Source organism: Nomascus leucogenys, chromosome 17, assembly GCF_006542625.1.
Source record: "Nomascus leucogenys isolate Asia chromosome 17, Asia_NLE_v1, whole genome shotgun sequence".
NCBI lineage: Eukaryota > Metazoa > Chordata > Mammalia > Primates > Hylobatidae > Nomascus > Nomascus leucogenys.
The window spans coordinates 81792023-81806790 of NC_044397.1; the positions used below are offsets into that span (position 1 = coordinate 81792023).

The 14768-nt window shown below is 41.7% G+C and overlaps 1 protein-coding gene and 1 non-coding gene across 3 annotated transcripts in view; one reads left to right on the top strand and one right to left on the bottom strand.

Annotated features, from left to right (window-relative positions):
• Positions 1 to 14768, top strand: part of IGF2BP3 (insulin like growth factor 2 mRNA binding protein 3) — a 159974-nt gene that overhangs the window by 59307 nt on the left and 85899 nt on the right. The gene's annotated exons all lie outside the window — the stretch shown is intronic.
• LOC115831065 lies at positions 13946 to 14016 on the bottom strand. Its single transcript, XR_004026612.1, has one exon. It is a non-coding gene; the product is annotated as a small nucleolar RNA SNORD65 (small nucleolar RNA).

A 14768-nucleotide genomic window follows, 5' to 3' on the forward strand; every position in this document is an offset into this window, starting at 1 on the left:
GCAGTGAGCTGAGATTGTGCCACTGTACTCCTAGGCGAGACTCTACTAAAAAAAAAAAAAAAAAAAAGAAAAGAGAAAGAAATAAGTGGGAAAGTAGTGAAGAAATCGGTAAGTGGAAAACTAGTGATGCCATGTTATCTAGTATGGAGGAAAAACAAAACAATACCATAGTTAATGTAAAATAGCTCAGACAGACCCCACTGTAAGCCGTGGATGAACGTGTGCTGAGAAGTGGAAAGCTGTCTTGAGGTTTTTGGGGAGGTAGATGACTTCCTGGGGAAGAGAGTAGGCAGGGACCACGGAGTGAGTTAGGTGACATCCCTGCTGGATGTTGGCATCTTTAAATACAGGAACTGTCGTTCATCTTTTGTCCAACTGCTGATTGTTTTTGGTGCTGTGTTAGGTGCTACTTGGTCCATATGGATACAGGAATTAATGTCAAATAGAAATTTGAGAAGCATTTTATTTACTTATTTTTTGAGACAGCATTTCACACTTGTTGCCCAGGCTAGAGTGCAGTGGCGTGATCTCTGCTCACTACAATCTCCGCCTCCTGGGTTCAAGCCATTCTCCGCCTCAGCCTCCTGAGTAGCTGGGATTACAGGCGTGTGCCACCACGCCCAGATAATTTTTGTATTTTTAGTAGAGACAGGGTTTCACCATGTTGACCAGGCTGGTCTTGAACTCCTGACCTGAGGTGATCCACCCACTTCGGCCTCCCAAAGTGCTGGGATTATGGGCATGAGTCACTGTGCCTGGATGAGAAGCATTTTAAGTGTAATTGGCAACATAAAGCTAACACCGTGAGGTGCTTTAACTCAACAGAAGAAACCATCTGTAGAAACAGTGATGTTGAGATTATCCATGAGCTGAGCAAGAAGAAGTAATGGGAGTCAGATATTAAATATTAGAAATAACCAGTTTAAAGGTTGCCGTTATAGCAGATAGCTTGGAGTTCTAAATAAATAGCAGATAAACTGTGTGTTCTTGGTAGGTGCCTTTCTTCCTCTCAGTGGCCTGACTTTGAGCACTCGGCCAATAAGTAGCTGACATTTACTAGGCACTTATGTGCCGGGCACTGAATTAACACGTTTTAATCTTCACAGCAGTCCCATGTCCCCACTTTACAGATAAGGCAGTGGTGGTACAGAGAGGTGAAGTAGCTTGTCCAGGATCATGCAGCTGGAAAGTGTTAGTGTCTACTCTCAGTCAGGTTGCTCCAACAGAAAACTTCCTCCCAAAGGGTTGTTCCTGTTTCTTCTAGTTATTATCACTTGGTTTCAACATGCCTCTGAAAAGCTTGACAGTGAAGCCAATAGAAACTGGATCCTCCCCAGGTCTGGAAGTAATACATGGTTATGAGTGATGAATGAACTTCCTTGGGGAAGTTATTAGTAAAGTTCTCTGTTTAAAGAACTGTGGACAGTAGAGTTCTTCATGCATGGCTGCTCTGGGATGGGCCAGACTTTACATCATTAGAAGTAATCTGGTGATGGGTGTGCAGGGGGAATACCAGAGTTCTCTACAAGCGGTATATATGAATGGTGTATGAGGCAAGCATTTCTGACCCCACCCTGCTCCCTCCATGTTTACCCCATGTCCTTTGTGCTATGCTGCCTGGACTTTTGTCCTGTGCTTCTGTCGTTTTTCTGGATATGATCATCTTAAAGGTCATCATGTCCTTTATCAGTTGATTGAGACAGAATCTTGACTCCTATTGCCCAGGCTGGAGTGCAGTGGTGCAATCACAGTTCACTGCAGCCTTGACTTCCCAGGCTCACGTGATTCTCCCATCTCAGCCTCCCTAGTAGCTGGGACTACAGGTGTGCACCACCACACCTGGCTATTTTGTTTTCTTTTGCATCTTTATTAAAAAAATTTTTTTAAGATGGAGTGTCGCTCTGTCACCCAGGCTGGAGTGCAATGGTGCGATCTCGGCTCACTGCAACCTCTGCCTCCTGGGTTCAAGCGATTCCCATGTCTCAGCCTCCTGGGTAGCTGGGATTACAGTTGCCCACCAACATGCCTGGCTAATTTTTGTATTTTTAGTAGAGATGGGTTTCACCATGTTGGCCAGGCTGGTCTCAAACTCCTGACCTCAGGTGATCAACCCATCTTGGCCTCCCAAAGTGCTGGGATTAGAGGCTTGAACCACTGCACCAGGCCAAAAATTTTAAATTTTAATGAAGTTCAGTGTATTCATTTCTGCCAATCTCATTTTATGAATAGTATTTTTGGTGTCCTGTCTAAAAACTTTTTGCCTAAATCAAAGTTATGAAGGTTTTCTCCCGTTGTCTTAAGCCTATGGTGCATTTTGAGTTAATTTTTATGTAATGTATGCTTCACAGGCCGTGGTTTTATTTTTTGCATGTAGATGTCTCATTCTAACACCATAAATTGAAAATATTGTTCCTTTTCCATTGAATTTGCCTTACACTTTTGTTACAAATCAATTGACCATATTTGTGTGGGTCTGTTTCTGGACTCTTTTCTCCCATTGATTTATGTGTCTGTCCCTTTGCTACTACACTTTCTTGGTTACTGTATCTTTATATTATAAGTCTTAAAATTGAGTAGTATTATTCCTTCAACTTTATTGTTTTTCAGAATTGTGGCTATTGTCGTTACTTTGCTTTTCTACATGTATTTTGGAACCAGCAAGTCTATACACAAAAATTCTGCTGGGATGTTTATTGGGATTGCAATAAGTTAACAACAAAAAAACCCTTTTGGAATAATTATCAACTTTACTAAGTTGTCTTTTTATATGACTGGCTTATTTCACTTAGTATGCTGTTCACCCATGTTGTAGCACAGGGGTCCCTAACCCCCAGGCCTCAGACTTGTGCCGTCTGTGGCCTGTTAGGAACTGGGCTGTACCACAGGAGGTGAATGGCAAGTGAGCTAGCATTACTGCCTAAGCTTCGCCTCCTGACAGATCAGTGACGGCATTAGATTCTCATAGGAATGCATACCCTATTGTGAACTGCACATGTTGAGGGATCTAGGTTGCTCACTCCTTAGGAGAATCTTAATGCCTGATGATCTGAGGTGGAACAGTTTCATCCTGAAGCCATCCCCCCATCCCCACTCTCTGTCCGTGGAAAAATTGTCTTCCATGAAACCAGTCCCTGGTGCGAAAATAATTGGGGACCACTTTTGTAGTATGTGTCAGAATTTTCTTTTGAAAGCTAAGTGTAGTATTCCTTTGTCTGTGTATTCTACATTTTGTTTATTCTTCTGTCCATGGGCACATGGGTTGCTTCTACCTTTTGGCTATTGTGATCAGTGCCACCGGGAATGTAGGTGAACAAATATCTCTTTGAGACTCTGCTGTCAGTTCTTTTGGGTATGTACCTAGAAGTGGGATTGCTGGATGTTATAGCAATTCTTCTTTTCCTCTCCTTGAATAAACCAGTGAAAAAGATGTTACAGCAATTATGTTTTTAATTATTTCAGGAATTGCCATACTGTTTTCCATAGCAGCTGTACCGTTTTACATTTCTACCAACAGTGCCCAAGTGTGTTCTAATTTCTCCACATCCACTCTAACACTTGTTACTTTGTTTTTTTTTTCTAAATAGTAGGTGAATATTATTTTTTAAGTTTTGACTTCCACTTGTTTTTAGTATGTAGAAATATTTTAAGTTTTTGTGTGTTGACCTTATATCCTTTGACATTGCTAAACTTACTAGTTCTGAAAGTTTTTTTATTTTTTAATAGATTGCCTGGGATTGTCTACTTAGACAATTATGTATTCAAATGGGCATAGTTTTATTCCTTTATAGTCTGTATGCCTTTTCTTTTATTGCTGTAATGTACTGTCTAGGACCTCCAATAAGAGTTGACATCCTTACCCTTCCTCAATTTTTGTGAGAAAACATTGTCTTTCATCATTACATAAAATGTTAGCTGTGGGTTTTTTGTAGATACTCTTTATCAGGTTGAAGACATTGCCTTCTGTTTCTAGTTTGTTGACAATCTATATGATGGTGAATGTTGGATTGTTTCAAATGCTTTTTCTGCATGAATTGATATTATCATGTAGTTTTTAGGCTGTAAATGAATGAATTACATTGACCTCCCCCCCCCACCCCCGCAAATGTTGAACCAACCCTGCATTCCTATGATAAATTTCACTTTATTGTGGTATTTTATTCTTTTAAGATATTGCTTGGTTTAATTTGCTAACATTTTTGTTGAGGACTTACTGTGTCTCTGCTCATGAAGGATATTGGTCGGTAGTTTTATGTTTTTTTTTATTGCCATTGATTTTGTTATCAGGATAACCAGCCTTAAAATGTGTTGGGAAACATGCTTATGTTTTCTGGAAGTGATTGTGCTGAATTGGTGATATTTCTTTAAGTGTTTGATAGAATTCACCTGTGAAACCACTTGAACATTTTCTCTCAGAAGTTTTTTTTTTTTTTTTTTTTTTTTTTTGTTTTTTTTTTTTTGAGACGGAGTTTTGCTCTTGTTACCCAGGCTGGAGTGCAATGGCCCAATCTTGGCTCATCAAAACCTCCACCTCCTAGGTTCAAGTGATTCTCCTGCCTCGGCCTCCCAAGTAGCTGGGATTACAGACATGCGCCACCATGCCCAGCTAATTTTTGCATTTTTAGTAGAGACGGGGTTTCTCCATGTTGGTCAGGCTGGTCTTGAACTCCCGACCTCAGGTGATCCATTTGTCTTGGCCTCCCAAAGTGCTGGGATTACAGGTGTTGAACCACTGCACCCAGCCCTTTTTTTTTTTTTTTTTTCTTACGCTCAAATTCAATATCTTAAGTAATTATAGTGTTCTTCAAGTTATTTCATCTTGGGTCGTTCGCAGTGTTCAAAGAATTGGTCAATTTCATCCAGGTTGTTTCTTTTTTTCTTTTTTTTTTTTTAATAACTTTACATCATCATGGACAAGTTGCATAAAGCTTTGTGGTATTCTCTTATCCTTTAATGTCTGTGGGGTCTCTAGTGATATCTCCACTTTTTAATTCTGATACTAGTAATTTTTGTGTTCTGTCTCTTAAAATCTTCATCAGCCTTGCAGAGGTTTATCTGTTTTATTGATTTCTAATAACTTCGTGATGTTAAAGCTGAATGAGCTTCTCTGTCTCCATGATTTTGAGAGGTGAAGCCAGCTGGGCTTCTGGGTCAGGTGGGGACTTGGAGAACTTTTCTGTTTAGCTAAAGGATTGTAAACACACCAGTCAGCACTCTGTGTCTAGCTAAAGGTTTGTAAACACACCAATCAGCACTCTGTAAAAACGCACCAGTCAGTGCTCTGTGTCTAGCTGAAGGTTTGAAAACAGACCAATCAGCACTCTGTAAAATGGACCAATCAGCAGAATGTGGGTGGGGCCAAATAAGGGAATAAAAGTTGGCCACCCAGGCCAGCAGCGGCAACCCGCCGGGTCCCCTTTCATGCTGTGGAAGCTGTGTTCTTTTGCTCTTCACAGTAAATCTTGCTGCTGCTCACTCTTTGGGTCCACACTACCTTTAAGAGCTGTAACACTGCGAAGGTCTGTGGCTTCACTCCTGAATTCACAGAGACCAGGAACCCACTGGGAGGAACAAACAACTCCGGACACGCCACCTTTAAGAGCTGTAACACTCACTGCGAAGGTCTGTGCTTCACTCCTGAAGTCAGCAAGACCACGAACCCACTGGAAGGAAGAAACTCTGGACACATCTGAACATCTGAAGGAACAAACTCCAGACGCACCCACCATCTTTAAGAACTGTAACACTCACCGCAGGGGTCCGCGGCTTCGTTCTTGAAGTCAGCGACCCAGAACCCACCGGAAGGAAACAATTCCAGACACAATTTGACTAGTATTTGGTTTCCCTGAGGCTTCCCTTTTTGATTCTCCAATCAGAAAAGCAAGGGCCTTAGATACCTTGCGTGGTTGTGCACTTCCTGTAACTGTATACATGTCCAGGGCTAACGAGAGGCAAACAGAAGGAAAAGAAGCAAACAGGTTCAACCCATCCCCTTGGAACTATAGCTTCTTCCCTCCATCAGTGTTTTAGATCAGTGATCCCCAACGTTTTTGGCACCAGGGACTGGTTTCATAGAAGACAATTTTTCCATGGTCGGGGAAGGGGCGTGGTTTCGGGATGGAAACTTCTACCTCAGATCATCAGGCATTGGTTAGAATCTCATAAGGAGTATGCAACCTAGATCCCTCGTGTGCGCAGTTCACAATAGGGTACGCACTTCCATGAGAATCTAACGCTGCCATTGCTCATCTGACAGGAGGCGGAGCTCAGGCAGTTAGGCCTGCTCACCTCCTCTCACCTTCTGCTGTGCGGCCCGGTTCCCCTTTCTTGCTTCTCCAGCCAAAACTACAAGGCTTCTCCTAAGATCTATCTGTATCCACTAACAACTTGCAAGTTTTTTGCCGCTGAGTCTAAGCTGGGGCATAGCAGAGGGAAAAAAAGAAGCAAATCACTTCAGCTTCTGTAGTACTATAGAGTTCCCAGTCTATCTGCTATCTTTACTTTGAGTCTTCAAATTATTGTTTGATACTTTCTGTCCAGATTTTTTAACTGCTTTCAGTGGGAGAAACAAGGTGGGTTGTGCTTATTGAAATTTTTCTGGATCTAGAACCTGGAACTAAAGTTTAAGTTGTTGCTTTGAATATTGTTTTTTGGTGCCTTTTAAATTTCAAAAGAGGTGAATTTGAATCTTTTATTTCTCAAGAACAGAGTAACTACTCATAAGTAATTTGCTTTTAAGTTTATTCTTGTAGATAACGTTTGGTTGAATTAAGACTGAACAGGACTTTACCCTCTTAAATGCGTGTTCAGTTTTTCCATGTGACTCACCACTAGAGATGTGTATGCAGTGCTCATCATTTTAAATTTAAGTATATAAAAACCTTCACTTGTTGCTCTTTTCCTATCTTTCTACCTCCAGTTTTAATGAACAAAATATACAAGGTTAAGACTGGAGAGGGCAAAGTCTCCTGGTAGGGTTTTAGAACAGTAAACCAATGACAGGGCACTGTTAATGCTGTTTCTAATTTTATTATCAGCAACCAGAAAAGCAAGAGTTTTCTCAGTACTAAGGCCATCCCCACCCCCACCCCCCTGCTGTATTTTGATTTCCTGAATGGCCTACTTTGTCTTACTCAAAACACAATATTACTATTCAGTAATTACTATTCAGTATTACTTTCCATGTGGGGATGAGAAAGGCTATAATTTACTGCGATCTTGCCTAGATGTCTGTTGTATATATTCAGATACTTTTCCTCAGTTTTTTATTCCAATCTGGTAGACAAAGGTGGTGCTCAGTAAGTTAAGTGTTGGTTGAATTGAGGGTATATGATGCTTTTCAAAGCTTGACTATCAACCCAGATAGAGATTTCTGTGTTTATCTTGCTGGATTTCTTTTCTTGTTTTGTGTCCACTACTCCTAGACTCTCACATGTGTCCAGGTATATATACAAAGATTAAAATTGTTTAATTAGCTTACTCTGGCTAATGATAATGTCTGATATTTCAGATTTCTTTTTAAAAGAAGGCCTATATTTGATTTGTCTATCTTTCACTCATTTTTATGCCTACTCTCATATTCTTAGCTCATTTCCTTCTCTTTAGTACTCTGCCTTTGGGTTTTAGATTAACTTAATATCACACATGTGGGTTGTGCTGATTATGAGCACAGCAATATGCGAACCTCTTTTTTTTTCATTTGATTTTTTCAAGACTCTGTCACCCAGGCTGGAGTGAGGTGGCATGATCACTACTCACTGCAGCCTTAAACTCCTCCTGGGCTCAAGCAGTCCTCCTGCCTCAGCCTCCCGAGTAGCTAGGACTACAGGCACATACCACTGTGCCCCATTAATTTAAAGAAAAAAATTTTTTTTTGTACAAACAGGGTCTTGCTACATTGCCCAGGCTGGTCTCAAACTCCTGAGCTTAAGCGATCCTCCTCCCTTGACCTCCCAAAGTGTTGGGATTACAGTCATGAGCCACCGTGCCTGGCAAGTACCTCTCTAGATGGATTCTCTTGTTATATTCTTAGAGCCAACCCTAGATATAGAAGGGAATAGTGCTATTCTTATTTTTAAAAACAACAAAGTAATTGGGAAATGGAAAAACTTGCCAAGGTCTTGCAGCTACCATTGGCTGAATTAGGATTTAAACTAGGCAGAACCTCCTTTTTTAGCTGCTACTGTATCTAAACTGTATATACTTCTGTCATCTCAAACGTGGAAATAAGGATGACTTCTAATATCTCCTGCAAGTTCACTTATGCATTTATGACTTTTAGCACCAATTTCATCAGTGTTTTATTGAGATCTATAATTTCCTCCTATGTAATGTCCCAATTACAATCCTGAAGTGAAATTCACAGAAAATATAACCCACTTATATATATATATAATTTAAAAATCAATATAATGTCCTAGTAATACCAGAAAGGAGACATAAAAATTATTTATACAAAAAAATTTAGTACATAAATACTTAGGCATGATCAGAGTCTAGGCATAATGAAATAGCCAAGTGCTTGTACCATATGTAGAATAATCCTCAGTGGACCAATACTGATGTTGAGACAGGAATAATATACAGGCAATGCAAAGTTGTGTGCTCTCAGTTTAGTGGTTTTCTCTAGTGATAAGCAGACCAAAATATAATAGTATCTTGATTTACATGGTACAGTTTTGGAAGATATGGTATATATGAAAACTGAGCAATAAATATTTTGTCAGGTTATAGGGTCAGATAAATGGGTTTCCCCTGTATCTGAATATCAAGGACCTTCAAAGGCTGTGCAGGACATGAGGCCACCTCTCTTTATTGTGTGAAGCTGTACTGCACACTTCAGGATGTGTGACATACCTAGTCTGTGTCTAACAAATATTAGTGAAGGACCCTTTTCCTAATCCCAAAGGATCCACAGATTTCTAAAACCACTTCCTTAAGGGGTGAAGGTTTCTTCATTGAGAATTACTGTTCTAAATCATTCCTTCCTCAGCTGTGTTGAAGGACCAGTTATTTTTCAATTTCTAATTGATGACTGACTTTTTTGTAAAATACAATGAAAATAAATTATTACAATGAAATTTTAAAGTCAGCCAAAAGACGAGCTGATTTTTATTATTAGATTCAACAGACATAAAATTCTTGTCAGTTTGCTGTAAAAATTTGTAAATGCTTAATCTCCACTTAGAAGTTTGTCTTGTCATGATATGGTCTCTATCTTCATCTCACTCTTTCTCTTCCCACAGTCACCCAAAATGACGGTATGTTCCTAAAATACTTTCCCATGGAAGGTGTAAGTTCCCCTCTTCCTGGCCAAATGCTGAAATGTTTTACTCCCATAACCTCCTTTGTTTTGCATAAGTATCGCTTTCTATAAAAATTATCATTTAATGATGGAAATGAACTTAACTGCCTTTACCATCAGCAGTCTCTTTTTATCCATGATAAAATTTGCAAAGTAGTTTAACAGGCATAACTCAAGTTGTTTATTTCTTCTTAGCTTTATATACTTATGGATAGGAAGTCATGCAGTACAAGTGTGCAAAAGTTCTGCAAAGTATATGTTACTTTTGCTGATCCCATACAGGTAAATCCATCTTAGATGATCTGATTTCTAATACAACTCGACTCTAAAAGTCTAAAAATATCTCTGAGCTATGTATTAAGCAGGTGGTTTTGGACTTAGACTGTGGTTTTGTTGTTGTTGTTGTTGTTTTTTTTTTTGAGACAGAGTCTTGTTCTTTCACCCAGGCTGGAGTGCAGTGGTGCAATCTCGGCTCACTGCAGCCTCTGCCTCCTGGGTTCAAGAGATACTCATGCCTCAGCCTCCCAAGTAGCTGGGACTTCAGGGACACGCCACCATGCCTGGCTAATTTTCATAATTTTAGTAGAGATGGGGTTTTGCCATGTTGGCCAGGCTGGTCTTGAATTCCTGACCTCAAGACCTCAGGTGATCCACCTGTCTCGGCCAACCAAATTGCTGGGATTACAGGCTTACAGGCTTCAGCCACCGTGCCCAGCCTAGACTGCATTTTGCTTCATGCCAATCCCTAGGGAAGCAGTGGCTTTTTTTTTTGGAGACAAGTCTCGTTCTGTCACCCAGGCTGGAGTGCAGTGGCGCAATCTTGGCTCACTGCAACCTTTACCTCCTGGGTTTAAGCGATTCTCCTGCCTCAGCCTGTCGAGTAGCTGGGATTACAGGTGACTGCCACCACACCCAGCTAATTTTTGTATTTTTAGTAGAGACAGGGTTTCACCGTGATGGCCAGGCTGGTCTTGAACTCCTGACCTCAAGTGATCTACCTGCCTTGGCCTCCCGAAGTGCTGAAATTACAGGCGTGAGCCACTGTGCCCGGCATAGCAGTGACTTTTCAAACCTTAATTTCAGAAGACTTCCTGCTGTATTTTTTGTACTGTGAGTTTGAATGATGGAAGACAATTCCTAATACAAGGCAGGAAGGGTCCTGAGTTATCAGACTCCTGGCAGTTCATGCTGGTGATGCTGATGGTGAACCCCCTCAGCAGGGGGCCTGCAACTGTTCCTCTAGTGGGTCTGTGTGAAGGCAAGTACTGCTGGGAAGGGGTCCCACTACTCGGCCACAGTGACTGAATCTTTTTTTTTGTTTTTGAGACGGAGTCTCGCTCTGTCGCCCGGGCTGGAGTGCAGTGGCGCAATCTCGGCTCACTGCAAGCTCCACCTCCTGGGTTCACGCCATTCTCCTGCCTCAGCCTCTCCGAGTAGCTGGGACTACAGGCGCCCGCCACCACGCCCGGCTAATTTTTTGTATTTTTAGTAGAGATGGGGTTTCACCGTGGTCTCGATCTCCTGACCTCGTGATCCGCCCGCCTCGGCCTCCCAAAGTGCTGGGATTACAAGCGTGAGCCTTGCAAACCTGGGCAACATGGTGAAACCCCCGTCTCTGCTAAAAATACAAAAATTAGCCTTGTGTAGTGGCACGTGCTTGTAATCCCAGCTATTTGGGAGGCTGAGGCACGTGAATTACTTGAACCCAGGAGGTGGATACTGCAGTGGGCCAAGATCGTGCCTCTGCACTCTAGCCTAGGCCACAGAGCGAGGCTCCATCTCAAAAAAGTAGGGTTTTGACAGCATCTTAAATACTTCTGCTCTTCCAGCTGACTCATTTTACACACGGTCATTACGCTGCGATGCATATGGTTGGCTTTGGTGTGTGCTTGTGTAGGTATTTATGGTTGGATCCACACACACAGTCATGAGGTGGTTTTTGAAGTTGTTCTCATGTGAAATGGAAATTCTTGGGCATCTAGGTATTTCTTAATTTTCAGTGGGTGTAACAAGTACAGCCAGATTGAAGGATGTGATTTTATCACGTGCCTTGCTTTCTGAGGCTGGGTCAGCCTTAGTCAGAATGGCCCCTTTGGGTTGTAATGTTGGTGTGGCAGACAGTACTTAGGCGGTGAAGAACCTCTGATAGCATTGTCCTCAAAATGTTACCCTGGAGGAGCAGGATAAGGTCAGCTGTGGCTCTCTAAGTCCAAAACCACCTGCTTATTATATAGCTTAGAGATACTACTTTTAATGGCAAAAACTCCGGTTACTTTTGTACCAACCTAATATTTTGTCTTAGACTTTCACAGAGTTGAATTGCATTAGAAATCAGATCATCTTAGATGCATTTGCCTATTTGTGATCAGCAAAAAGTAATGTAATACTTTGGAAAACTTTTGCACATTGTTTTAATGCATGATTTACTATCCTGGAGAAACAAGATATGGGAAACACAAATGTTTCTTTAGTTGCTCAGCTCCTGTGTGCCTCTTAGATGTACTGAGAACATGTTTAAGGATGCAAACTTTTTGTACCATGTGTCCCTTATCCAGTAGCCAAGGACCTGGTGTGGCATTGAACTAAAGATGTGACAACTTGTTCCAATGTTGGGGAAAAAAAACTGGCTCATATGGCTCAGTGGGAGATGGTGTAGAAATGTGCTTCCTTTCTTAGGAATTTTAAAGTGACTTTTTAAACCCTGTACTTTGGGAGTTTTCAAACGTACACACATTGAGAAAATAGTATACTTAACCCCCCATCTACCGACCTTAATAATAGTCAACATTCTGCTTTTGTTTTACTGATCAATATTGTTTCACTTTTTTTAGGTGGAGGAGAGGTGGATAATTTTAGAGCAATTCAATATGAGTGATGGTATAGAAAATTTACATGCTAACATAAAATAAGAATAGGTATTAGTTTCCTATGCTGCTGTAACAAATTAATCACAAACTTGGTGGTTTAAAGCAACAGAAATTAATTTTTGTTCTAGAAGCCAGGAGTCTGAAGTCAGTCTCTGTGGGTTAAAGTCAAGGTTGTCATGAGAACTGGCTCCCTCTGGAAGTCTTAGGGGAGAATCCGTTTGCTTGCCTTTCCCAGGTTCTAGTGCCTGGCTGTCCTTGGCTCTCATGGTTTTCTCTTTCAAAGTATGCCACTTCAGCCTCTGCTTCTGTCCTCACATTGCCTTCTCTCTGACTTTCCCTCCTCTCTCGCCCCTTTTGTAAGGATCCATGATTACATAAGGCTCACCCAGGTAATCCCATATAGTATCTCCACCTCAAGATAGTTATACCTGCAAAGTCCCTTTTGCCATATAAGGTAACACTCCTAGGTTTTAAGCATTAGGAGGTAGATATATTTGGGACCATTATTCAATTTACCACCAGTGTAGTCAGCACTCAAGTGTCAAATAAATGGTAATAGGACCACAACCTTGAGAGTGGGGACTCTAAATACTCAGTGGTGAAATACATTAAGATAAAGTTCTTCAGTACCTAGAGGGATTTCTATGCAGAATACATTTTGTCATTTCATGTAGGGGATGCAGCATTCCTATTATGAGATGACAAGATAGAAGAAGGCATGTGTTGGTGTAAGGCCAGTTAGGTGTCGAAGGAGGCATGGTGTTTGGCCAATTAGGTGATAGAAGGAGGCATGTGGTGGTGTAAGGCCAGTTTGAGACCTTAGAGGAGACGGCTGCAGTTCAACATCAGAGCCGAGATGGTGCTAGTTCATGGCTCCTGTCTCAGGCTTGACACTGACAGTTGACAACACAGTGCTTTCCTGGGCCTTAGGCCATTCTGTCACCCTCCCTGAGCTGTGGAGCTGAGCTCCTTCCCTGTCCTTGCTTCTGCCTCTTCTTAGAAGCCTTTTTGAATTTATCAGAGTGCCTACTATGTGCCGGAGGAGAATTTGCTGCACAAGACAACTTTGATGTCTTATCCAAGTCAGCTTCTCTGGACTCGCAAAAAAACAGATTCCTCCTAGCTCTGATTTTCACTAAATGTTTCTGAGGTCTTGGTTATTCTCCGCATAAACCTGGAGACATACTTTTCATTAAAATATAAGGCAGAGGTATGGGGTTTCTGGGTCTGAACCCCAGAATGGTCGAATGGAAAGACAGGGTGTAGGGACTTTGAGGGCAGCTTCTTACTGGCTCTGAGACTTTGGATAAAAGTGACAACCACACAGAGTCCCTTTCCCATCTGTGAAAATGGGATTAACAAAAAAAGTCCTTTCAGAGTCAATGTGAGAACCAGCAAACAAGACAAGTGCCTCGCCCTGCTGCACTGTGAATTAACTTTTCTTGGAGGCATTTGTCCTTTGGCTGAAATTCACATGCTGTATGCTCCAGTACTGTGAAGTACTTTACTTCCTCAACCCCATCCTTCTCTTAGCTTCAGGACTTTTTGCATATGTTTTCTTTGCCAAGAATCCATTTGCTCTTTTTTTTCCCCCCAACAGTCTTACTTTGTTCTGGATCCTTTCCATCTTTCTTGATTCTCACCAATTATTTAGCCCTCAATTTAGACATCATTCCTACCACACTTGGATTAGACATCTCTCCTGTATTTCTCCCATACTTAACACTATGGTAGCACTTAACGTGTAGGCTTGCATTCTCTCATGTATTTTTTTTTTCCTCAGAAAACTAGGTTTATTGCTACACAATCTGCCAGTAATTCCAGCTATTTTGGGTGATTTCATTATTTGACTTAGCACTGTGTGTGTGTGTGTGTGTGTGTGTGTGTGTGTGTAAGTACATATTTCAGAAGTCAGAGTCTTCTCTGTCGCCCAGTGCAGTGGTGAGATCATAGCTGACTGCTGCATCAAACTCCTGGGCTAAAGCGATCCTCCCTCCTTTGCCTCCCAAAGTGCTGGGGCTATAGGTGTGCACCCCTCCCTGCCCCCACCCCCAAGCCAGCTCTTTATATTTAATTGTCTTCTGACTTGTGTCTATTTCTCCCACCAGAGCTAAGGTGGGTAGGGCTCTGTCCTCCCATGTTATCAAAGACCCAGAACAATGGCTGGCGTGGACTTGCTGGTCAGTATTCACTCACTGAAAGGGTATTGGTTGGGAATTTTTTCAACTCTGTAATGGGTTATTGGGTTAAAAAAAAAAAATAACTCACTGGATTTTTTTGTGTAGGGGTGGGGTAGGGGGGTGGGTATAAGAAAATAGGACATAAATTTGTTGTCTCGGGTCATTGAGGTTTGTATTTTTGTTATTTTCTTCTTTTTTTGAGATGGAGTCTCGCTCTGTTGCCCAGGCTGGAGTGCAGTGATCTCGGCTCACTGCAACCTCTGCCTCCCAGGTTCAAGCAGTTCTCCTGCCTCAGCCTCCTGAGTAGCTGGGATTACAGGTACCTGCCACCACGCCCAGCTAATTGTTGTATTTTTAGTAGAGACAGGGTTTTACCATGTTGGCCAGGCTGGTCACGAACTCCTGACCTCAAGTGATTCT